Genomic DNA, 24,721 nt, shown 5'->3' with positions numbered 1-24,721 from the left:
TACATGAAGTCAGCAGTTATTTATATATTTCTGCATTGGCTAGAGCCTAAAGAGAAAGAATAAAAAGCTGTTCATAACAACATAAGAAACACATTTTGCCTTTTCTCTCAAATACTTATTCCCTTTGTGCAAATCGGAATGCCAAGGTGAATAGCTGGGCCACAGATTCTGGCTAATTATCTATCTCTTGAATGCAAGAAGCAATAAAAACTGCCTAATGCAGGACTAAAGCATTCCTTGCATAGCCTCTAACATCATAACATAACTGAGCTGCTGGTAACAAGCTAAGCAATACCTTCCCAAAATGAGAAGTACATGTGCTTATGTGCTTATCCGCTCATTCAGCGCTCAATCAGGCTCGATCAGGCGAGATATAGAAAAGGTGGAAAGGGTCCAAATGGCTGTCCCTTCCTTTTTAGGGTGGGTCCTGCTGACTATCATAGGATTCCTCTTAAGAGTGGCCAGGGTCAGAGGAAAAACTTTCAATGCTTCTTAGTGTTCTCTCCAGAAGCAGGCATTTTCTGTGCCTGTAATTTCAGGTTTTTCCCAGCAGTCTCTGTTCTGCCTATGTAAATTAACAAAAGCAGTGCTTATTCCTCACTTGTTCTAATGTCCTTCCTGTCCACAAAGCTCTGCCTAAGTATGCTTTTTTTCTTTTTCAGTGAAATTCTAAATGGTTTCTCTGTCCACTCTGTGGCAGTAGAATGCTGATTATGATGCCATGTTTTGTTGAATCACCAAGGTACAACTACAGAGGAATATATGAGTCTGAAGGACATGGAACTCTTAGCTAACACATCACAATATGTGATGCTTGCCAACCAAGCACTACATTCTGGTGCGCTGATGATCAGAACATTCTGCTCCTAAAGGAAAGAAAAGACCGCTTGATTGAAAATAAAGTCTCTGTTTATATTAACGCTCTCTCTCTCCCTATATCTATCTATCTATCTATCTATCTATCTATCTATCTATCTATCTATCTATCTATCTATCTATCTATCTATCTATCTATCTATCTATCTATCTATCTATCTATCTATCTATCTATCTATCTATCTATCTATCTATCTATCTATCTATCTATCTATCTATCTATCTATCTATCTATCTATCTATCTATCTGTCTGTCTGTCTGTCTGTCTGTCTGTCTGTCTGTCTGTCCGTCTATCCATTCATCCATCCATCCATCCATCCATCCATCCATCCATCCATCCATCCATCCATCCATCCATCCATCCATCCATCCATCTATCTATCTATCTATCTATCTATCTATCTATCTATCTATCTATCTATCTATCTATCTATCTATCTATCTATCTATCTATCTATCTATCTATCTATCTATCTATCTATCTATCTATCTATCTATCTTTATATATGGATACATGCATACACCTACACATAGATATGCCATGCATTTCTTTGGATTTGTTTCAACCTCTTGCCATTTATTTGAGAATCCCTACTTTTCAAGTGACTGCAAATGAAGTAATCTCTGGCACGGTTTGGCTGATGCAAGGTAACCAAAACACAAGACAACTTTTAATAAAAATCATTGGTTTCTTTGTTAACGTGCACTGTCCAACATGGGACTTTCACACGTCAGGTAAATATGATAACCAATACACAACAGAAGCAGATGCAGATTGCTTATCAATGTCGTGATAGAACAGTTGTGATTTGAGTAGAAGAAGCGCCCCTGAATTGATACTTATTATGTACAGCCTGTAAGATAGTCAAAAATGCATGCTAGGAGAGGAGATGCAAATATAAATGTATTAGAAAAATACATAAAGAGGAGTGATATGCTTTTATTCATGCAAGGCTAGAAAAAATCCCCATACTGTCGAAAGCATTCATACACCACCAAATGGAAATAAACAATTCTGACATTAAACGAAAAGGTGACGATGCATTTGTATCATCACCTTGAGAAGGATCATCTAGCAATTGAGCCCAAGCCTCAGCACTTAAAAACCAGAAACACTCCACTAAAATAAGAGGCCTGTTGGTGCCAACAATTCTCAAAGTTAATGCTTGTTCTGGTTGAGCATTGAACCGAATGCAGGGCTCTTTTGAAAGTGAGGTCTGTGAATCAACAGATACATCCACATGCCAATTATGTTATTGTTTTTAAGAGAATTCACTTTCTTGGAACGAGACTGCATGAACCCATCTTCAGGGCCTGGACAATTTCATGCAAAACGGCAACTCTCAACATTGCAGCCAAGACAATATAACTAGTGTTTCTGCCCGGTTTCGAACCGGGGACCTTTCGCGTGTGAGGCGAGTGTGATAACCACTACACTACAGAAACAGATACCTACTGGTGATTCTTCTGTGATGAAACTGCTCAAAACATCTGGTTTTAGATTTCTTTCATGCAACCTGCCCGACAGCCCTATCTGAATGCTTGTATATGCCTTGCAAGTTCAGCATTTTTGCAAAATGCTTAAAGAGAAATGTTTCCTATTTGCTCAGGCAGGGCAAGGTTAAAAGCATGAGACTCTAGCAAATATGCATCCACTACTGCAAAGAGAAAATTAATATTGGCTTTGAAATGCATACTTCAAAAGAGCACCAATGAAAGGGCTCGTCCGGGATTTGAACCCGGGACCTCTCGCACCCTAAGCGAGAATCATACCCCTAGACCAACGAGCCGTTGAAAGACCCTCACCTCTGAAAAGGTAATACCAGCTCTAAGCCCGCAATGAAGATCATGCTGGGGTCTTTTTCATGCTTGGTCTGTGAATTCACAGGAAATTCAGTGTCAACTTACCCTTTCTCAAACGATAGCACTATCATTTGTAAGTGTCCCCTTTTATTTTGTCTCAGCATTGGACACGTCTTACAGGAAGTCAGCAGTTATTTATATATTTCTGCATTGGCTAGAGCCTAAAGAGAAAGAATAAAAAGCTGTTCATAACAACATAAGAAACACATTTTGCCTTTTCTCTCCAATACTGATTCCCTTTGTGCAAATCGGAATGCCAAGGTGAATAGCTGGGCCACAGATTCTGGCTAATTATCTATCTCTTGAATGCAAGAAGCAATAAAAACTGCCTAATGCAGGACTAAAGCATTCCTTGCATAGCCTCTAACATCATAACATAACTGAGCTGCTGGTAACAAGCTAAGCAATGCCTTCCCAAAATGAGAAGTACATGTGCTTATGTGCTTATCCGCTCAATCAGCGCTCAATCAGCGCTCGATCAGGCGAGATATAGGAAAGGTGGAAAGGGTCCAAATGGCTGTCCCTTCCTTTTTAGGGTGGGTCCTGCTGACTATCATAGGATTCCTCTTAAGAGTGGCCAGGGTCAGAGGAAAAACTTTCAATGCTTCTTAGTGTTCTCTCCAGAAGCAGGCATTTTCTGTGCCTTTAATTTCAGGCTTTTCCCAGCAGTCTCTGTTATGCCTATGTAAATTAACAAAAGCAGTGCTTATTCCTCACTTGCTCTAATGTCCTTCCTGTCCACAAAGCTCTGCCTAAGTATGCTTTTTTTCTTTTTCAGGGAAATTCTAAATGGTTTCTCTGTCCACTCTGTGGCAGTAGAATGCTGATTATGATGCCATGTTTTGTGGAATCACCAAGGTACAACTACAGAGGAATATATGAGTCTGAAGGACATGGAACTCTTAGCTAACACATCACAATATGTGATGCTTGCCAACCAAGCACTACATTCTGGTGCGCTGATGATCAGAACATTCTGCTCCTAAAGGAAAGAAAATACCGCTTGATTGAAAATAAAGTCTCTGTTTATATTAACGCTCTCTCTCTCCCTATATCTATCTATCTATCTATCTATCTATCTATCTATCTATCTATCTATCTATCTATCTATCTATCTATCTATATCTCTATCTATCTATCTATCTATCTATCTTTATATATGGATACATGCATACACCTACTCATAGATATGCCATGCATTTCTTTGGATTTGTTTCAACCTCTTGCCATTTATTTGAGAATCCCTACTTTTCAAGTGACTGCAAATGAAGTCATCTCTGGCATGTTTTGGCTGATGCAAGGTAACCAAAACACAAGACAACTTTTAATAAAAATCATTGGTTTCTTTGTTAACGTGCACTGTCAAACATGGGACTTTCACACGTCAGGTAAATATGATAACCAATACACAACAGAAGCAGATGCAGATTGCTTATCAATGTCGTGATAGAACAGTTGTGATTTGAGTAGTAGAAGCGCCCCTGAATTGATACTTATTATATACAGCCTGTAAGATAGTCAAAAATGCATGCTAGGAGAGGAGATGCAAATATAAATGTATTAGAAAAATACATAAAGAGGAGTGATATGCTTTTATTCATGCAAGGCTAGAAAAAATCCCCATACTGTCGAAAGCATTCATACACCACCAAATGGAAATAAACAATTCTGACATTAAACGAAAAGGTGACGATGCATTTGTATCATCACCTTGAGAAGGATCATCTAGGAATTGAGCCCAAGCCTCAGCACTTAAAACCAGAAACACTCCACTAAAATAGGAGGCCTGTTGGTGCCAACAATTCTCAAAGTTAATGCTTGTTCTGGTTGAGCATTGAACCGAATGCAGGGCTCTTTTGAAAGTGAGGTTTGTGAATCAACAGATACATCCACATGCCAATTATGTTATTGTTTTTAAGAGAATTCACTTTCTTGGAACGAGACTGCATGAACCCATCTTCAGGGCCTGGACAATTTCATGCAAAACGGCAACTCTCAACATTGCAGCCAAGACAATATAACTAGTGTTTCTGCCCGGTTTCGAACCGGGGACCTTTCGCGTGTGAGGCGAACGTGATAACCACTACACTACAGAAACAGATACCTACAGGTGATTCTTCTGTGATGAAACTGCTCAAAACAGACTATTCCAAGGGCATCTGGTTTTAGATTTCTTTCATGCAACCTGCCCGACAGCCCTATCTGAACGCTTGTATATGCCTTGCAAGTTCAGCATTTTTGCAAAATGCTTAAAGAGAAATGTTTCCTATTTGCTCAGGCAGGGCAAGGTTAAAAGCATGAGACTCTAGCAAATAATCATCCACTACTTCAAAGAGAAAATTGATATTGGCTTTGAAATGCATACTTCAAAAGAGCACCAATGAAAGGGCTCGTCCGGGATTTGAACCCGGGACCTCTCGCACCCAAAGCGAGAATCATACCCCTAGACCAACGAGCCGTTGAAAGACCCTCACCTCTGAAAAGGTAATACCAGCTCTAAGCCCGCAATGAAGATCATGCTGGGGTCTTTTTCATGCTTGGTCTGTGAATTCACAGGAAATTCAGTGTCAACTTACCCTTTCTCAAACGATAGCACTATCATTTGTAAGTGTCCCCTTTTATTTTTTCTCAGCATTGGACAAGTCTTACAGGAAGTCAGCAGTTATTTATATATTTCTGCATTGGCTAGAGCCTAAAGAGAAAGAATAAAAAGCTGTTCATAACAACATAAGAAACACATTTTGCCTTTTCTCTCAAATACTTATTCCCTTTGTGCAAATCGGAATGCCAAGGTGAATAGCTGGGCCACAGGTTCTGGCTAATTATCTATCTCTTGAATGCAAGAAGCAATAAAAACTGCCTAATGCAGGACTAAAGCATTCCTTGCATAGCCTCTAACATCATAACATAACTGAGCTGCTGGTAACAAGCTAAGCAATGCCTTCCCAAAATGAGAAGTACATGTGCTTATGTGCTTATCCGCTCAATCAGCGCTCGATCAGGCTCGATCAGGCGAGATATAGGAAAGGTGGAAAGGGTCCAAATGGCTGTCCCTTCCTTTTTAGGGTGGGTCCTGCTGACTATCATAGGATTCCTCTTAAGAGTGGCCAGGGTCAGAGGAAAAACTTTCAATGTTTCTTAGTGTTCTCTCCAGAAGCAGGCATTTTCTGTGCCTTTAATTTCAGGCTTTTCCCAGCAGTCTCTGTTCTGCCTATGTAAATTAACAAAAGCAGTGCTTATTCCTCACTTGCTCTAATGTCCTTCCTGTCCACAAAGCTCTGCCTAAGTATGCTTTTTTTCTTTTTCAGGGAAATTCTAAATGGTTTCTCTGTCCACTCTGTGGCAGTAGAATGCTGATTATGATGCCATGTTTTGTGGAATCACCAAGGTACAACTACAGAGGAATATATGAGTCTGAAGGACATGGAACTCTTAGCTAACACATCACAATATGTGATGCTTGCCAACCAAGCACTACATTCTGGTGCGCTGATGATCAGAACATTCTGCTCCTAAAGGAAAGAAAATACCGCTTGATTGAAAATAAAGTCTCTGTTTATATTAACGCTCTCTCTCTCCCTATATCTATCTATCTATCTATCTATCTATCTATCTATCTATCTATCTATCTATCTATCTATCTATCTATCTATCTATCTATCTATCTATCTATCTATCTATCTATCTATCTATCTATCTATCTATCTATCTATCTATCTATCTATCTATCTATCTATCTATCTTTATATATGGATACATGCATACACCTACTCATAGATATGCCATGCATTTCTTTGGATTTGTTTCAACCTCTTGCCATTTATTTGAGAATCCCTACTTTTCAAGTGACTGCAAATGAAGTCATCTCTGGCACGTTTTGGCTGATGCAAGGTAACCAAAACACAAGACAACTTTTAATAAAAATCATTGGTTTCTTTGTTAACGTGCACTGTCAAACATGGGACTTTCACACGTCAGGTAAATATGATAACCAATACACAACAGAAGCAGATGCAGATTGCTTATCAATGTCGTGATAGAACAGTTGTGATTTGAGTAGTAGAAGCGCCCCTGAATTGATACTTATTATATACAGCCTGTAAGATAGTCAAAAATGCATGCTAGGAGAGGAGATGCAAATATAAATGTATTAGAAAAATACATAAAGAGGAGTGATATGCTTTTATTCATGCAAGGCTAGAAAAAATCCCCATACTGTCGAAAGCATTCATACACCACCAAATGGAAATAAACAATTCTGACATTAAACGAAAAGGTGACGATGCATTTGTATCATCACCTTGAGAAGGATCATCTAGGAATTGAGCCCAAGCCTCAGCACTTAAAACCAGAAACACTCCACTAAAATAGGAGGCCTGTTGGTGCCAACAATTCTCAAAGTTAATGCTTGTTCTGGTTGAGCATTGAACCGAATGCAGGGCTCTTTTGAAAGTGAGGTTTCTGAATCAACAGATACATCCACATGCCAATTATGTTATTGTTTTTAAGAGAATTCACTTTCTTGGAACGAGACTGCATGAACCCATCTTCAGGGCCTGGACAATTTCATGCAAAACGGCAACTCTCAACATTGCAGCCAAGACAATATAACTAGTGTTTCTGCCCGGTTTCGAACCGGGGACCTTTCGCGTGTGAGGCGAACGTGATAACCACTACACTACAGAAACAGATACCTACAGGTGATTCTTCTGTGATGAAACTGCTCAAAACAGACTATTCCAAGGGCATCTGGTTTTAGATTTCTTTCATGCAACCTGCCCGACAGCCCTATCTGAACGCTTGTATATGCCTTGCAAGTTCAGCATTTTTGCAAAATGCTTAAAGAGAAATGTTTCCTATTTGCTCAGGCAGGGCAAGGTTAAAAGCATGAGACTCTAGCAAATAATCATCCACTACTGCCAAGAGAAAATTGATATTGGCTTTGAAATGCATACTTCAAAAGAGCACCAATGAAAGGGCTCGTCCGGGATTTGAACCCGGGACCTCTCGCACCCAAAGCGAGAATCATACCCCTAGACCAACGAGCCGTTGAAAGACCCTCACCTCTGAAAAGGTAATACCAGCTCTAAGCCCGCAATGAAGATCATGCTGGGGTCTTTTTCATGCTTGGTCTGTGAATTCACAGGAAATTCAGTGTCAACTTACCCTTTCTCAAACGATAGCACTATCATTTGTAAGTGTCCCCTTTTATTTTTTCTCAGCATTGGACAAGTCTTACAGGAAGTCAGCAGTTATTTATATATTTCTGCATTGGCTAGAGCCTAAAGAGAAAGAATAAAAAGCTGTTCATAACAACATAAGAAACACATTTTGCCTTTTCTCTCAAATACTTATTCCCTTTGTGCAAATCGGAATGCCAAGGTGAATAGCTGGGCCACAGATTCTGGCTAATTATCTATCTCTTGAATGCAAGAAGCAATAAAAACTGCCTAATGCAGGACTAAAGCATTCCTTGCATAGCCTCTAACATCATAACATAACTGAGCTGCTGGTAACAAGCTAAGCAATGCCTTCCCAAAATGAGAAGTACATGTGCTTATGTGCTTATCCGCTCAATCAGCGCTCGATCAGGCGAGATCAGGCGAGATATAGGAAAGGTGGAAAGGGTCCAAATGGCTGTCCCTTCCTTTTTAGGGTGGGTCCTGCTGACTATCATAGGATTCCTCTTAAGAGTGGCCAGGGTCAGAGGAAAACCTTTCAATGCTTCTTAGTGTTCTCTCCAGAAGCAGGCATTTTCTGTGCCTTTAATTTCAGGCTTTTCCCAGCAGTCTCTGTTCTGCCTATGTAAATTAACAAAAGCAGTGCTTATTCCTCACTTGCTCTAATGTCCTTCCTGTCCACAAAGCTCTGCCTAAGTATGCTTTTTTTCTTTTTCAGGGAAATTCTAAATGGTTTCTCTGTCCACTCTGTGGCAGTAGAATGCTGATTATGATGCCATGTTTTGTGGAATCACCAAGGTACAACTACAGAGGAATATATGAGTCTGAAGGACATGGAACTCTTAGCTAACACATCACAATATGTGATGCTTGCCAACCAAGCACTACATTCTGGTGCGCTGATGATCAGAACATTCTGCTCCTAAAGGAAAGAAAATACCGCTTGATTGAAAATAAAGTCTCTGTTTATATTAACGCTCTCTCTCTCCCTATATCTATCTATCTATCTATCTATCTATCTATCTATCTATCTATCTATCTATCTATCTATCTATCTATCTATCTATCTATCTATCTATCTATCTATCTATCTATCTATCTATCTATCTATCTATCTATCTATCTATCTATCTATCTATCTATCTATCTATCTATCTATCTATCTATCTTTATATATGGATACATGCATACACCTACTCATAGATATGCCATGCATTTCTTTGGATTTGTTTCAACCTCTTGCCATTTATTTGAGAATCCCTACTTTTCAAGTGACTGCAAATGAAGTCATCTCTGGCACGTTTTGGCTGATGCAAGGTAACCAAAACACAAGACAACTTTTAATAAAAATCATTGGTTTCTTTGTTAACGTGCACTGTCAAACATGGGACTTTCACACGTCAGGTAAATATGATAACCAATACACAACAGAAGCAGATGCAGATTGCTTATCAATGTCGTGATAGAACAGTTGTGATTTGAGTAGTAGAAGCGCCCCTGAATTGATACTTATTATATACAGCCTGTAAGATAGTCAAAAATGCATGCTAGGAGAGGAGATGCAAATATAAATGTATTAGAAAAATACATAAAGAGGAGTGATATGCTTTTATTCATGCAAGGCTAGAAAAAATCCCCATACTGTCGAAAGCATTCATACACCACCAAATGGAAATAAACAATTCTGACATTAAACGAAAAGGTGATGCTGCATTTGTATCATCACCTTGAGAAGGATCATCTAGGAATTGAGCCCAAGCCTCAGCACTTAAAACCAGAAACACTCCACTAAAATAGGAGGCCTGTTGGTGCCAACAATTCTCAAAGTTAATGCTTGTTCTGGTTGAGCATTGAACCGAATGCAGGGCTCTTTTGAAAGTGAGGTTTGTGAATCAACAGATACATCCACATGCCAATTATGTTATTGTTTTTAAGAGAATTCACTTTCTTGGAACGAGACTGCATGAACCCATCTTCAGGGCCTGGACAATTTCATGCAAAACTGCAACTCTCAACATTGCAGCCAAGACAATATAACTAGTGTTTCTGCCCGGTTTCGAACCGGGGACCTTTCGCGTGTGAGGCGAACGTGATAACCACTACACTACAGAAACAGATACCTACAGGTGATTCTTCTGTGATGAAACTGCTCAAAACAGACTATTCCAAGGGCATCTGGTTTTAGATTTCTTTCATGCAACCTGCCCGACAGCCCTATCTGAACGCTTGTATATGCCTTGCAAGTTCAGCATTTTTGCAAAATGCTTAAAGAGAAATGTTTCCTATTTGCTCAGGCAGGGCAAGGTTAAAAGCATGAGACTCTAGCAAATAATCATCCACTACTGCAAAGAGAAAATTGATATTGGCTTTGAAATGCATACTTCAAAAGAGCACCAATGAAAGGGCTCGTCCGGGATTTGAACCCGGGACCTCTCGCACCCAAAGCGAGAATCATACCCCTAGACCAACGAGCCGTCGAGAGGCCCTCACCTCTGAAAAGGTAATACCAGCTCTAAGCCCGCAATGAAGATCATGCTGGGGTCTTTTTCATGCTTGGTCTGTGAATTCACAGGAAATTCAGTGTCAACTTACCCTTTCTCAAACGATAGCACTATCATTTGTAAGTGTCCCCTTTTATTTTTTCTCAGCATTGGACAAGTCTTACAGGAAGTCAGCAGTTATTTATATATTTCTGCATTGGCTAGAGCCTAAAGAGAAAGAATAAAAAGCTGTTCATAACAACATAAGAAACACATTTTGCCTTTTCTCTCAAATACTTATTCCCTTTGTGCAAATCGGAATGCCAAGGTGAATAGCTGGGCCACAGATTCTGGCTAATTATCTATCTCTTGAATGCAAGAAGCAATAAAAACTGCCTAATGCAGGACTAAAGCATTCCTTGCATAGCCTCTAACATCATAACATAACTGAGCTGCTGGTAACAAGCTAAGCAATGCCTTCCCAAAATGAGAAGTACATGTGCTTATGTGCTTATCCGCTCAATCAGCGCTCGATCAGGCGAGATCAGGCGAGATATAGGAAAGGTGGAGCGGGTCCAAATGGCTGTCCCTTCCTTTTTAGGGTGGGTCCTGCTGACTATCATAGGATTCCTCTTAAGAGTGGCCAGGGTCAGAGGAAAAACTTTCAATGCTTCTTAGTGTTCTCTCCAGAAGCAGGCATTTTCTGTGCCTTTAATTTCAGGCTTTTCCCAGCAGTCTCTGTTCTGCCTATGTAAATTAACAAAAGCAGTGCTTATTCCTCACTTGCTCTATTGTCCTTCCTGTCCACAAAGCTCTGCCTAAGTATGCTTTTTTTCTTTTTCAGGGAAATTCTAAATGGTTTCTCTGTCCACTCTGTGGCAGTAGAATGCTGATTATGATGCCATGTTTTGTGGAATCACCAAGGTACAACTACAGAGGAATATATGAGTCTGAAGGACATGGAACTCTTAGCTAACACATCACAATATGTGATGCTTGCCAACCAAGCACTACATTCTGGTGCGCTGATGATCAGAACATTCTGCTCCTAAAGGAAAGAAAATACCGCTTGATTGAAAATAAAGTCTCTGTTTATATTAACGCTCTCTCTCTCCCTATATCTATCTATCTATCTATCTATCTATCTATCTATCTATCTATCTATCTATCTATCTATCTATCTATCTATCTATATCTCTATCTATCTATCTATCTATCTATCTATCTATCTATCTATCTATCTATCTATCTATCGATCTATCTATCTATCTATCTGTCTGTCTGTCTGTCTGTCTGTCTGTCTGTCTGTCCGTCTATCCATTCATCCATCCATCCATCCATCCATCCATCCATCCATCCATCCATCCATCCATCCATCCATCCATCTATTTATCTATCTATCTATCTATCTATCTATCTATCTATCTATCTATCTATCTATCTATCTATCTATCTATCTATCTATCTATCTATCTATCTATCTATCTATCTATCTATCTATCTATCTATCTTTATATATGGATACATGCATACACCTACACATAGATATGCCATGCATTTCTTTGGATTTGTTTCAACCTCTTGCCATTTATTTGAGAATCCCTACTTTTCAAGTGACTGCAAATGAAGTAATCTCTGGCACGGTTTGGCTGATGCAAGGTAACCAAAACACAAGACAACTTTTAATAAAAATCATTGGTTTCTTTGTTAACGTGCACTGTCCAACATGGGACTTTCACACGTCAGGTAAATATGATAACCAATACACAACAGAAGCAGATGCAGATTGCTTATCAATGTCGTGATAGAACAGTTGTGATTTGAGTAGAAGAAGCGCCCCTGAATTGATACTTATTATGTACAGCCTGTAAGATAGTCAAAAATGCATGCTAGGAGAGGAGATGCAAATATAAATGTATTAGAAAAATACATAAAGAGGAGTGATATGCTTTTATTCATGCAAGGCTAGAAAAAATCCCCATACTGTCGAAAGCATTCATACACCACCAAATGGAAATAAACAATTCTGACATTAAACGAAAAGGTGACGATGCATTTGTATCATCACCTTGAGAAGGATCATCTAGCAATTGAGCCCAAGCCTCAGCACTTAAAAACCAGAAACACTCCACTAAAATAAGAGGCCTGTTGGTGCCAACAATTCTCAAAGTTAATGCTTTTTCTGGTTGAGCATTGAACCGAATGCAGGGCTCTTTTGAAAGTGAGGTCTGTGAATCAACAGATACATCCACATGCCAATTATGTTATTGTTTTTAAGAGAATTCACTTTCTTGGAACGAGACTGCATGAACCCATCTTCAGGGCCTGGACAATTTCATGCAAAACGGCAACTCTCAACATTGCAGCCAAGACAATATAACTAGTGTTTCTGCCCGGTTTCGAACCGGGGACCTTTCGCGTGTGAGGCGAGTGTGATAACCACTACACTACAGAAACAGATACCTACTGGTGATTCTTCTGTGATGAAACTGCTCAAAACAGGCTATTCCAAGGGCATCTGGTTTTAGATTTCTTTCATGCAACCTGCCCGACAGCCCTATCTGAATGCTTGTATATGCCTTGCAAGTTCAGCATTTTTGCAAAATGCTTAAAGAGAAATGTTTCCTATTTGCTCAGGCAGGGCAAGGTTAAAAGCATGAGACTCTAGCAAATATGCATCCACTACTGCAAAGAGAAAATTAATATTGGCTTTGAAATGCATACTTCAAAAGAGCACCAATGAAAGGGCTCGTCCGGGATTTGAACCCGGGACCTCTCGCACCCTAAGCGAGAATCATACCCCTAGACCAACGAGCCGTTGAAAGACCCTCACCTCTGAAAAGGTAATACCAGCTCTAAGCCCGCAATGAAGATCATGCTGGGGTCTTTTTCATGCTTGGTCTGTGAATTCACAGGAAATTCAGTGTCAACTTACCCTTTCTCAAACGATAGCACTATCATTTGTAAGTGTCCCCTTTTATTTTGTCTCAGCATTGGACACGTCTTACAGGAAGTCAGCAGTTATTTATATATTTCTGCATTGGCTAGAGCCTAAAGAGAAAGAATAAAAAGCTGTTCATAACAACATAAGAAACACATTTTGCCTTTTCTCTCCAATACTGATTCCCTTTGTGCAAATCGGAATGCCAAGGTGAATAGCTGGGCCACAGATTCTGGCTAATTATCTATCTCTTGAATGCAAGAAGCAATAAAAACTGCCTAATGCAGGACTAAAGCATTCCTTGCATAGCCTCTAACATCATAACATAACTGAGCTGCTGGTAACAAGCTAAGCAATGCATTCCCAAAATGAGAAGTACATGTGCTTATGTGCTTATCCGCTCAATCAGCGCTCGATCAGGCGAGATATAGGAAAGGTGGAAAGGGTCCAAATGGCTGTCCCTTCCTTTTTAGGGTGGGTCCTGCTGACTATCATAGGATTCCTCTTAAGAGTGGCCAGGGTCAGAGGAAAAACTTTCAATGCTTCTTAGTGTTCTCTCCAGAAGCAGGCATTTTCTGTGCCTTTAATTTCAGGCTTTTCCCAGCAGTCTCTGTTCTGCCTATGTAAATTAACAAAAGCAGTGCTTATTCCTCACTTGCTCTAATGTCCTTCCTGTCCACAAAGCTCTGCCTAAGTATGCTTTTTTTCTTTTTCAGGGAAATTCTAAATGGTTTCTCTGTCCACTCTGTGGCAGTAGAATGCTGATTATGATGCCATGTTTTGTGGAATCACCAAGGTACAACTACAGAGGAATATATGAGTCTGAAGGACATGGAACTCTTAGCTAACACATCACAATATGTGATGCTTGCCAACCAAGCACTACATTCTGGTGCGCTGATGATCAGAACATTCTGCTCCTAAAGGAAAGAAAATACCGCTTGATTGAAAATAAAGTCTCTGTTTATATTAACGCTCTCTCTCTCCCTATATCTATCTATCTATCTATCTATCTATCTATCTATCTATCTATCTATCTATCTATCTATCTATCTATCTATCTATCTATCTATCTATCTATCTATCTATCTATCTATCTATCTATCTATCTATCTATCTATATCTCTATCTATCTATCTATCTATCTATCTATCTATCTATCTTTATATATGGATACATGCATACACCTACTCATAGATATGCCATGCATTTCTTTGGATTTGTTTCAACCTCTTGCCATTTATTGAGAATCCCTACTTTTCAAGTGACTGCAAATGAAGTCATCTCTGGCACGTTTTGGCTGATGCAAGGTAACCAAAACACAAGACAACTTTTAATAAAAATCATTGGTTTCTTTGTTAACGTGCACTGTCAAACATGGGACTTTCACACGTCAGGTAAATATGATAACCAATACACAACAGAAGCAGATGCAGATTGCTTATCAATGTCGTGATAGAACAGTTGTGATTTGAGTAGTAGAAGCGCCCCTGAATTGATACTTATTATATACAGCCTGTAAGATAGTCAAAAATGCATGCTAGGAGAGGAGATGCAAATATAAATGTATTAGAAAAATACATAAAGAGGAGTGATATGCTTTTATTCATGCAAGGCTAGAAAAAATCCCCATACTGTTGAAAGCATTCATACACCACCAAATGGAAATAAACAATTCTGACATTAAACGAAAAGGTGACGATGCATTTGTATCATCACCTTGAGAAGGATCATCTAGGAATTGAGCCCAAGCCTCAGCACTTAAAACCAGAAACACTCCACTAAAATAGGAGGCCTGTTGGTGCCAACAATTCTCAAAGTTAATGCTTGTTCTGGTTGAGCATTGAACCGAATGCAGGGCTCTTTTGAAAGTGAGGTTTGTGAATCAACAGATACATCCACATGCCAATTATGTTATTGTTTTTAAGAGAAATCACTTTCTTGGAACGAGACTGCATGAACCCATCTTCAGGGCCTGGACAATTTCATGCAAAACGGCAACTCTCAACATTGCAGCCAAGACAATATAACTAGTGTTTCTGCCCGGTTTCGAACCGGGGACCTTTCGCGTGTGAGGCGAACGTGATAACCACTACACTACAGAAACAGATACCTACAGGTGATTCTTCTGTGATGAAACTGCTCAAAACAGACTATTCCAAGGGCATCTGATTTTAGATTTCTTTCATGCAACCTGCCCGACAGCCCTATCTGAACGCTTGTATATGCCTTGCAAGTTCAGCATTTTTGCAAAATGCTTAAAGAGAAATGTTTCCTATTTGCTCAGGCAGGGCAAGGTTAAAAGCATGAGACTCTAGCAAATAATCATCCACTACTGCAAAGAGAAAATTGATATTGGCTTTGAAATGCATACTTCAAAAGAGCACCAATGAAAGGGCTCGTCCGTGATTTGAACCCAGGACCTCTCGCACCCAAAGCGAGAATCATACCCCTAGACCAACGAGCCGTTGAAAGACCCTCACCTCTGAAAAGGTAATACCAGCTCTAAGCCCGCAATGAAGATCATGCTGGGGTCTTTTTCATGCTTGGTCTGTGAATTCACAGGAAATTCAGTGTCAACTTACCCTTTCTCAAACGATAGCACTATCATTTGTAAGTGTCCCCTTTTATTTTTTCTCAGCATTGGACAAGTCTTACAGGAAGTCAGCAGTTATTTATATATTTCTGCATTGGCTAGAGCCTAAAGAGAAAGAATAAAAAGCTGTTCATAACAACATAAGAAACACATTTTGCCTTTTCTCTCAAATACTTATTCCCTTTGTGCAAATCGGAATGCCAAGGTGAATAGCTGGGCCACAGATTCTGGCTAATTATCTATCTCTTGAATGCAAGAAGCAATAAAAACTGTTTAATGGAGGACTAAAGCATTCCTTGCATAGCCTCTAACATCATAACATAACTGAGCTGCTGGTAACAAGCTAAGCAATGCCTTCCCAAAATGAGAAGTACATGTGCTTATGTGCTTATCCGCTTAATCAGCGCTCAATCAGCGCTCGATCAGGCGAGATATAGGAAAGGTGGAAAGGGTCCAAATGGCTGTCCCTTCCTTTTTAGGGTGGGTCCTGCTGACTATCATAGGATTCCTCTTAAGAGTGGCCAGGGTCAGAGGAAAAACTTTCAATGCTTCTTAGTGTTCTCTCCAGAAGCAGGCATTTTCTGTGCCTTTAATTTCAGGCTTTTCCCAGCAGTCTCTGTTCTGCCTATGTAAATTAACAAAAGCAGTGCTTATTCCTCACTTGCTCTAATGTCCTTCCTGTCCACAAAGCTCTGCCTAAGTATGCTTTTTTTCTTTTTCAGGGAAATTCTAAATGGTTTCTCTGTCCACTCTGTGGCAGTAGAATGCTGATTATGATGCCATGTTTTGTGGAATCACCAAGGTACAACTACAGAGGAATATATGAGTCTGAAGGACATGGAACTCTTAGCTAACACATCACAATATGTGATGCTTGCCAACCAAGCACTACATTCTGGTGCGCTGATGATCAGAACATTCTGCTCCTAAAGGAAAGAAAATACCGCTTGATTGAAAATAAAGTCTCTGTTTATATTAACGCTCTCTCTCTCCCTATATCTATCTATCTATCTATCTATCTATCTATCTATCTATCTATCTATCTATCTATCTATCTATCTATCTATCTATCTATCTATCTATCTATCTATCTATCTATCTATCTATCTATCTATCTATCTATCTATCTATATCTCTATCTATCTATCTATCTATCTATCTATCTATCTATCTTTATATATGGATACATGCATACACCTACTCATAGATATGCCATGCATTTCTTTGGATTTGTTTCAACCTCTTGCCATTTATTTGAGAATCCCTACTTTTCAAGTGACTGCAAATGAAGTCATCTCTGGCACGTTTTGGCTGATGCAAGGTAACCAAAACACAAGACAACTTTTAATAAAAATCATTGGTTTCTTTGTTAACGTGCACTGTCAAACATGGGACTTTCACACGTCAGGTAAATATGATAACCAATACACAACAGAAGCAGATGCAGATTGCTTATCAATGTCGTGATAGAACAGTTGTGATTTGAGTAGTAGAAGCGCCCCTGAATTGATACTTATTATATACAGCCTGTAAGATAGTCAAAAATGCATGCTAGGAGAGGAGATGCAAATATAAATGTATTAGAAAAATACATAAAGAGGAGTGATATGCTTTTATTCATGCAAGGCTAGAAAAAATCCCCATACTGTCGAAAGCATTCATACACCACCAAATGGAAATAAACAATTCTGACATTAAACGAAAAGGTGACGATGCATTTGTATCATAACCTTGAGAAGGATCATCTAGGAATTGAGCCCAAGCCTCAGCACTTAAAACCAGAAACACTCCACTAAAATAGGAGGCCTGTTGGTGCCAACAATTCTCAAAGTTAATGCTTGTTCTGGTTGAGCATTGAACCGAATGCAGGGCTCTTTTGAAAGTGAGGTTTGTGAATCAACAGATACATCCACATGCCAAATATGTTATTGTTTTTAAGAGAATTCACTTTCTTGGAACGAGACTGCATGAACCCATCTTCAGGGCCTGGACAATTTCATGCAAAACGGCAACTCTCAACATTGCAGCCAAGACAATATAACTAGTGTTTCTGCCCGGTTTCGAACCGGGGACCTTTCGCGTGTGAGGCGAACGTGATAACCACTACACTACAGAAACAGATACCTACAGGTGATTCTTCTGTGATGAAACTGCTCAAAACAGACTATTCCAAGGGCATCTGGTTTTAGATTTCTTTCATGCAACCTGCCCGACAGCCCTATCTGAACGCTTGTATATGCCTTGCAAGTTCAGCATTTTTGCAAAATGCTTAAAGAGAAATGTTTCCTATTTGCTCAGGCAGGGCAAGGTTAAAAGCATGAGACTCTAGCAAATAATCATCCACTACTGCAAAGAGAAAATTGATATTGGCTTTGAAATGCATACTTCAAAAGAGCACCAATGAAAGGGCTCGTCCGGGATTTGAACCCGGGACCTCTCGCACCCAAAGCGAGAATCATACCCCTAGACCAACGAGCCGTTGAAAGACCCTCACCTCTGAAAAGGTAATACCAGCTCTAAGCCCGCAATGAAGATCATGCTGGGGTATTTTTCATGCTTGGTCTGTGAATTCACAGGAAATTCAGTGTCAACTTACCCTTTCTCAAACGATAGCACTATCATTTGTAAGTGTCCCCTTTTATTTTTTCTCAGCATTGGACAAGTCTTACAGGAAGTCAGCAGTTATTTATATATTTCTGCATTGGCTAGAGCCTAAAGAGAAAGAATAAAAAGCTGTTCATAACAACATAAGAAACACATTTTGCCTTTTCTCTCAAATACTTATTCCCTTTGTGCAAATCGGAATGCAAAGGTGAATAGCTGGGCCACAGGTTCTGGCTAATTATCTATCTCTTGAATGCAAGAAGCAATAAAAACTGCCTAATGCAGGACTAAAGCATTCCTTGCATAGCCTCTAACATCATAACATAACTGAGCTGCTGGTAACAAGCTAAGCAATGCCTTCCCAAAATGAGAAGTACATGTGCTTATGTGCTTATCCGCTCAATCAGCGCTCGATCAGGCTCGATCAGGCGAGATATAGGAAAGGTGGAAAGGGTCCAAATGGCTGTCCCTTCCTTTTTAGGGTGGGTCCTGCTGACTATCATAGGATTCCTCTTAAGAGTGGCCAGGGTCAGAGGAAAACCTTTCAATGCTTCTTAGTGTTCTCTCCAGAAGCAGGCATTTTCTGTGCCTTTAATTTCAGGCTTTTCCCAGCAGTCTCTGTTCTGCCTATGTAAATTAACAAAAGCAGTGCTTATTCCTCACTTGCTCTAATGTCCTTCCTGTCCACAAAGCTCTGCCTAAGTATGCTTTTTTTCTTTTTCAGGGAAATTCTAAATGGTTTCTCTGTCCACTCTGTGGCAGTAGAATGCTGATTATGATGCCATGTTTTGTGGAATCACCAAGGTACAACTACAGAGGAATATATGAGTCTGAAGGACATGGAACTCTTAGCTAACACATCACAATATGTGATGCTTGCCAACCAAGCACTACATTCTGGTGCGCTGATGATCAGAACATTCTGCTCCTAAAGGAAAGAAAATACCGCTTGATTGAAAATAAAGTCTCTGTTTATATTAACGCTCTCTCTCTCCCTATATCTATCTATCTATCTATCTATCTATCTATCTATCTATCTATCTATCTATCTATCTATCTATCTATCTATCTATCTATCTATCTATCTATCTATCTATCTATCTATCTATCTATCTATCTATCTATATCTCTATCTATCTATCTATCTATCTATCTATCTATCTATCTATCTTTATATATGGATACATGCATACACCTACTCATAGATATGCCATGCATTTCTTTGGATTTGTTTCAACCTCTTGCCATTTATTGAGACTCCCTACTTTTCAAGTGACTGCAAATGAAGTCATCTCTGGCACGTTTTGGCTGATGCAAGGTAACCAAAACACAAGACAACTTTTAATAAAAATCATTGGTTTCTTTGTTAACGTGCACTGTCAAACATGGGACTTTCACACGTCAGGTAAATATGATAACCAATACACAACAGAAGCAGATGCAGATTGCTTATCAATGTCGTGATAGAACAGTTGTGATTTGAGTAGTAGAAGCGCCCCTGAATTGATACTTATTATATACAGCCTGTAAGATAGTCAAAAATGCATGCTAGGAGAGGAGATGCAAATATAAATGTATTAGAAAAATACATAAAGAGGAGTGATATGCTTTTATTCATGCAAGGCTAGAAAAAATCCCCATACTGTTGAAAGCATTCATACACCACCAAATGGAAATAAACAATTCTGACATTAAACGAAAAGGTGACGATGCATTTGTATCATCACCTTGAGAAGGATCATCTAGGAATTGAGCCCAAGCCTCAGCACTTAAAACCAGAAACACTCCACTAAAATAGGAGGCCTGTTGGTGCCAACAATTCTCAAAGTTAATGCTTGTTCTGGTTGAGCATTGAACCGAATGCAGGGCTCTTTTGAAAGTGAGGTTTGTGAATCAACAGATACATCCACATGCCAATTATGTTATTGTTTTTAAGAGAAATCACTTTCTTGGAACGAGACTGCATGAACCCATCTTCAGGGCCTGGACAATTTCATGCAAAACGGCAACTCTCAACATTGCAGCCAAGACAATATAACTAGTGTTTCTGCCCGGTTTCGAACCGGGGACCTTTCGCGTGTGAGGCGAACGTGATAACCACTACACTACAGAAACAGATACCTACAGGTGATTCTTCTGTGATGAAACTGCTCAAAACAGACTATTCCAAGGGCATCTGATTTTAGATTTCTTTCATGCAACCTGCCCGACAGCCCTATCTGAACGCTTGTATATGCCTTGCAAGTTCAGCATTTTTGCAAAATGCTTAAAGAGAAATGTTTCCTATTTGCTCAGGCAGGGCAAGGTTAAAAGCATGAGACTCTAGCAAATAATCATCCACTACTGCAAAGAGAAAATTGATATTGGCTTTGAAATGCATACTTCAAAAGAGCACCAATGAAAGGGCTCGTCCGTGATTTGAACCCAGGACCTCTCGCACCCAAAGCGAGAATCATACCCCTAGACCAACGAGCCGTTGAAAGACCCTCACCTCTGAAAAGGTAATACCAGCTCTAAGCCCGCAATGAAGATCATGCTGGGGTCTTTTTCATGCTTGGTCTGTGAATTCACAGGAAATTCAGTGTCAACTTACCCTTTCTCAAACGATAGCACTATCATTTGTAAGTGTCCCCTTTTATTTTTTCTCAGCATTGGACAAGTCTTACAGGAAGTCAGCAGTTATTTATATATTTCTGCATTGGCTAGAGCCTAAAGAGAAAGAATAAAAAGCTGTTCATAACAACATAAGAAACACATTTTGCCTTTTCTCTCAAATACTTATTCCCTTTGTGCAAATCGGAATGCCAAGGTGAATAGCTGGGCCACAGATTCTGGCTAATTATCTATCTCTTGAATGCAAGAAGCAATAAAAACTGTTTAATGGAGGACTAAAGCATTCCTTGCATAGCCTCTAACATCATAACATAACTGAGCTGCTGGTAACAAGCTAAGCAATGCCTTCCCAAAATGAGAAGTACATGTGCTTATGTGCTTATCCGCTTAATCAGCGCTCAATCAGCGCTCGATCAGGCGAGATATAGGAAAGGTGGAAAGGGTCCAAATGGCTGTCCCTTCCTTTTTAGGGTGGGTCCTGCTGACTATCATAGGATTCCTCTTAAGAGTGGCCAGGGTCAGAGGAAAAACTTTCAATGCTTCTTAGTGTTCTCTCCAGAAGCAGGCATTTTCTGTGCCTTTAATTTCAGGCTTTTCCCAGCAGTCTCTGTTCTGCCTATGTAAATTAACAAAAGCAGTGCTTATTCCTCACTTGCTCTAATGTCCTTCCTGTCCACAAAGCTCTGCCTAAGTATGCTTTTTTTCTTTTTCAGGGAAATTCTAAATGGTTTCTCTGTCCACTCTGTGGCAGTAGAATGCTGATTATGATGCCATGTTTTGTGGAATCACCAAGGTACAACTACAGACGAATATATGAGTCTGAAGGACATGGAACTCTTAGCTAACACATCACAATATGTGATGCTTGCCAACCAAGCACTACATTCTGGTGCGCTGATGATCAGAACATTCTGCTCCTAAAGGAAAGAAAATACCGCTTGATTGAAAATAAAGTCTCTGTTTATATTAACGCTCTCTCTCTCCCTATATCTATCTATCTATCTATCTATCTATCTATCTATCTATCTATCTATCTATCTATCTATCTATCTATCTATCTATCTATCTATCTATCTATCTATCTATCTATCTATCTATCTATCTATCTATCTATCTATCTATCTATATCTCTATCTATCTATCTATCTATCTATCTATCTATCTTTATATATGGATACATGCATACACCTACTCATAGATATGCCATGCATTTCTTTGGATTTGTTTCAACCTCTTGCCATTTATTTGAGAATCCCTACTTTTCAAGTGACTGCAAATGAAGTCATCTCTGGCACGTTTTGGCTGATGCAAGGTAACCAAAACACAAGACAACTTTTAATAAAAATCATTGGTTTCTTTGTTAACGTGCACTGTCAAACATGGGACTTTCACACGTCAGGTAAATATGATAACCAATACACAACAGAAGCAGATGCAGATTGCTTATCAATGTCGTGATAGAACAGTTGTGATTTGAGTAGTAGAAGCGCCCCTGAATTGATACTTATTATATACAGCCTGTAAGATAGTCAAAAATGCATGCTAGGAGAGGAGATGCAAATATAAATGTATTAGAAAAATACATAAAGAGGAGTGATATGCTTTTATTCATGCAAGGCTAGAAAAAATCCCCATACTGTCGAAAGCATTCATACACCACCAAATGGAAATAAACAATTCTGACATTAAACGAAAAGGTGACGATGCATTTGTATCATCACCTTGAGAAGGATCATCTAGGAATTGAGCCCAAGCCTCAGCACTTAAAACCAGAAACACTCCACTAAAATAGGAGGCCTGTTGGTGCCAACAATTCTCAAAGTTAATGCTTGTTCTGGTTGAGCATTGAACCGAATGCAGGGCTCTTTTGAAAGTGAGGTTTGTGAATCAACAGATACATCCACATGCCAAATATGTTATTGTTTTTAAGAGAATTCACTTTCTTGGAACGAGACTGCATGAACCCATCTTCAGGGCCTGGACAATTTCATGCAAAACGGCAACTCTCAACATTGCAGCCAAGACAATATAACTAGTGTTTCTGCCCGGTTTCGAACCGGGGACCTTTCGCGTGTGAGGCGAACGTGATAACCACTACACTACAGAAACAGATACCTACAGGTGATTCTTCTGTGATGAAACTGCTCAAAACAGACTATTCCAAGGGCATCTGGTTTTAGATTTCTTTCATGCAACCTGCCCGACAGCCCTATCTGAACGCTTGTATATGCCTTGCAAGTTCAGCATTTTTGCAAAATGCTTAAAGAGAAATGTTTCCTATTTGCTCAGGCAGGGCAAGGTTAAAAGCATGAGACTCTAGCAAATAATCATCCACTACTGCAAAGAGAAAATTGATATTGGCTTTGAAATGCATACTTCAAAAGAGCACCAATGAAAGGGCTCGTCCGGGATTTGAACCCGGGACCTCTCGCACCCAAAGCGAGAATCATACCCCTAGACCAACGAGCCGTTGAAAGACCCTCACCTCTGAAAAGGTAATACCAGCTCTAAGCCCGCAATGAAGATCATGCTGGGGTCTTTTTCATGCTTGGTCTGTGAATTCACAGGAAATTCAGTGTCAACTTACCCTTTCTCAAACGATAGCACTATCATTTGTAAGTGTCCCCTTTTATTTTTTCTCAGCATTGGACAAGTCTTACAGGAAGTCAGCAGTTATTTATATATTTCTGCATTGGCTAGAGCCTAAAGAGAAAGAATAAAAAGCTGTTCATAACAACATAAGAAACACATTTTGCCTTTTCTCTCAAATACTTATTCCCTTTGTGCAAATCGGAATGCAAAGGTGAATAGCTGGGCCACAGGTTCTGGCTAATTATCTATCTCTTGAATGCAAGAAGCAATAAAAACTGCCTAATGCAGGACTAAAGCATTCCTTGCATAGCCTCTAACATCATAACATAACTGAGCTGCTGGTAACAAGCTAAGCAATGCCTTCCCAAAATGAGAAGTACATGTGCTTATGTGCTTATCCGCTCAATCAGCGCTCGATCAGGCTCGATCAGGCGCGATATAGGAAAGGTGGAAAGGGTCCAAATGGCTGTCCCTTCCTTTTTAGGGTGGGTCCTGCTGACTATCATAGGATTCCTCTTAAGAGTGGCCAGGGTCAGAGGAAAAACTTTCAATGTTTCTTAGTGTTCTCTCCAGAAGCAGGCATTTTCTGTGCCTTTAATTTCAGGCTTTTCCCAGCAGTCTCTGTTCTGCCTATGTAAATTAACAAAAGCAGTGCTTATTCCTCACTTGCTCTAATGTCCTTCCTGTCCACAAAGCTCTGCCTAAGTATGCTTTTTTTCTTTTTCAGGGAAATTCTAAATGGTTTCTCTGTCCACTCTGTGGCAGTAGAATGCTGATTATGATGCCATGTTTTGTGGAATCACCAAGGTACAACTACAGAGGAATATATGAGTCTGAAGGACATGGAACTCTTAGCTAACACATCACAATATGTGATGCTTGCCAACCAAGCACTACATTCTGGTGCGCTGATGATCAGAACATTCTGCTCCTAAAGGAAAGAAAATACCGCTTGATTGAAAATAAAGTCTCTGT

The 24,721-nt window shown here is 39.6% G+C and overlaps 18 non-coding genes across 18 annotated transcripts; all 18 read right to left on the bottom strand.

Annotated features, from left to right (window-relative positions):
• Window positions 1-2,250: 2,250 nt before the first annotated feature.
• Window positions 2,251-2,323, bottom strand: TRNAV-CAC (transfer RNA valine (anticodon CAC)). Its single transcript has one exon. It is a non-coding gene; the product is annotated as a tRNA-Val (tRNA).
• A 272-nt stretch (window positions 2,324-2,595) lies between these two features.
• Window positions 2,596-2,667, bottom strand: TRNAP-AGG (transfer RNA proline (anticodon AGG)). Its single transcript has one exon. It is a non-coding gene; the product is annotated as a tRNA-Pro (tRNA).
• Window positions 2,668-4,765: 2,098 nt separating this feature from the next.
• On the bottom strand, window positions 4,766-4,838 carry TRNAV-CAC (transfer RNA valine (anticodon CAC)). The gene has a single exon. It is a non-coding gene; the product is annotated as a tRNA-Val (tRNA).
• A 288-nt stretch (window positions 4,839-5,126) lies between these two features.
• Window positions 5,127-5,198, bottom strand: TRNAP-UGG (transfer RNA proline (anticodon UGG)). Its single transcript has one exon. It is a non-coding gene; the product is annotated as a tRNA-Pro (tRNA).
• A 2,157-nt stretch (window positions 5,199-7,355) lies between these two features.
• TRNAV-CAC (transfer RNA valine (anticodon CAC)) lies at window positions 7,356-7,428 on the bottom strand. Its single transcript has one exon. It is a non-coding gene; the product is annotated as a tRNA-Val (tRNA).
• Window positions 7,429-7,716: 288 nt separating this feature from the next.
• Window positions 7,717-7,788, bottom strand: TRNAP-UGG (transfer RNA proline (anticodon UGG)). Its single transcript has one exon. It is a non-coding gene; the product is annotated as a tRNA-Pro (tRNA).
• Window positions 7,789-9,961: 2,173 nt separating this feature from the next.
• On the bottom strand, window positions 9,962-10,034 carry TRNAV-CAC (transfer RNA valine (anticodon CAC)). Its single transcript has one exon. It is a non-coding gene; the product is annotated as a tRNA-Val (tRNA).
• A 288-nt stretch (window positions 10,035-10,322) lies between these two features.
• Window positions 10,323-10,394, bottom strand: TRNAP-UGG (transfer RNA proline (anticodon UGG)). The gene has a single exon. It is a non-coding gene; the product is annotated as a tRNA-Pro (tRNA).
• A 2,390-nt stretch (window positions 10,395-12,784) lies between these two features.
• On the bottom strand, window positions 12,785-12,857 carry TRNAV-CAC (transfer RNA valine (anticodon CAC)). The gene has a single exon. It is a non-coding gene; the product is annotated as a tRNA-Val (tRNA).
• Window positions 12,858-13,145: 288 nt separating this feature from the next.
• Window positions 13,146-13,217, bottom strand: TRNAP-AGG (transfer RNA proline (anticodon AGG)). Its single transcript has one exon. It is a non-coding gene; the product is annotated as a tRNA-Pro (tRNA).
• Window positions 13,218-15,375: 2,158 nt separating this feature from the next.
• On the bottom strand, window positions 15,376-15,448 carry TRNAV-CAC (transfer RNA valine (anticodon CAC)). The gene has a single exon. It is a non-coding gene; the product is annotated as a tRNA-Val (tRNA).
• Window positions 15,449-15,736: 288 nt separating this feature from the next.
• TRNAP-UGG (transfer RNA proline (anticodon UGG)) lies at window positions 15,737-15,808 on the bottom strand. The gene has a single exon. It is a non-coding gene; the product is annotated as a tRNA-Pro (tRNA).
• Window positions 15,809-17,982: 2,174 nt separating this feature from the next.
• Window positions 17,983-18,055, bottom strand: TRNAV-CAC (transfer RNA valine (anticodon CAC)). The gene has a single exon. It is a non-coding gene; the product is annotated as a tRNA-Val (tRNA).
• Window positions 18,056-18,343: 288 nt separating this feature from the next.
• On the bottom strand, window positions 18,344-18,415 carry TRNAP-UGG (transfer RNA proline (anticodon UGG)). Its single transcript has one exon. It is a non-coding gene; the product is annotated as a tRNA-Pro (tRNA).
• Window positions 18,416-20,583: 2,168 nt separating this feature from the next.
• On the bottom strand, window positions 20,584-20,656 carry TRNAV-CAC (transfer RNA valine (anticodon CAC)). Its single transcript has one exon. It is a non-coding gene; the product is annotated as a tRNA-Val (tRNA).
• Window positions 20,657-20,944: 288 nt separating this feature from the next.
• TRNAP-UGG (transfer RNA proline (anticodon UGG)) lies at window positions 20,945-21,016 on the bottom strand. The gene has a single exon. It is a non-coding gene; the product is annotated as a tRNA-Pro (tRNA).
• A 2,174-nt stretch (window positions 21,017-23,190) lies between these two features.
• Window positions 23,191-23,263, bottom strand: TRNAV-CAC (transfer RNA valine (anticodon CAC)). The gene has a single exon. It is a non-coding gene; the product is annotated as a tRNA-Val (tRNA).
• Window positions 23,264-23,551: 288 nt separating this feature from the next.
• Window positions 23,552-23,623, bottom strand: TRNAP-UGG (transfer RNA proline (anticodon UGG)). Its single transcript has one exon. It is a non-coding gene; the product is annotated as a tRNA-Pro (tRNA).
• Between the last annotated feature and the right edge of the window lie 1,098 nt (window positions 23,624-24,721).

The sequence above is a fragment of the Lissotriton helveticus genome, chromosome 8 (genome assembly GCF_964261635.1).
Source record: "Lissotriton helveticus chromosome 8, aLisHel1.1, whole genome shotgun sequence".
NCBI lineage: Eukaryota > Metazoa > Chordata > Amphibia > Caudata > Salamandridae > Lissotriton > Lissotriton helveticus.
This window is presented reverse-complemented; position numbering and strand designations above follow the sequence as displayed.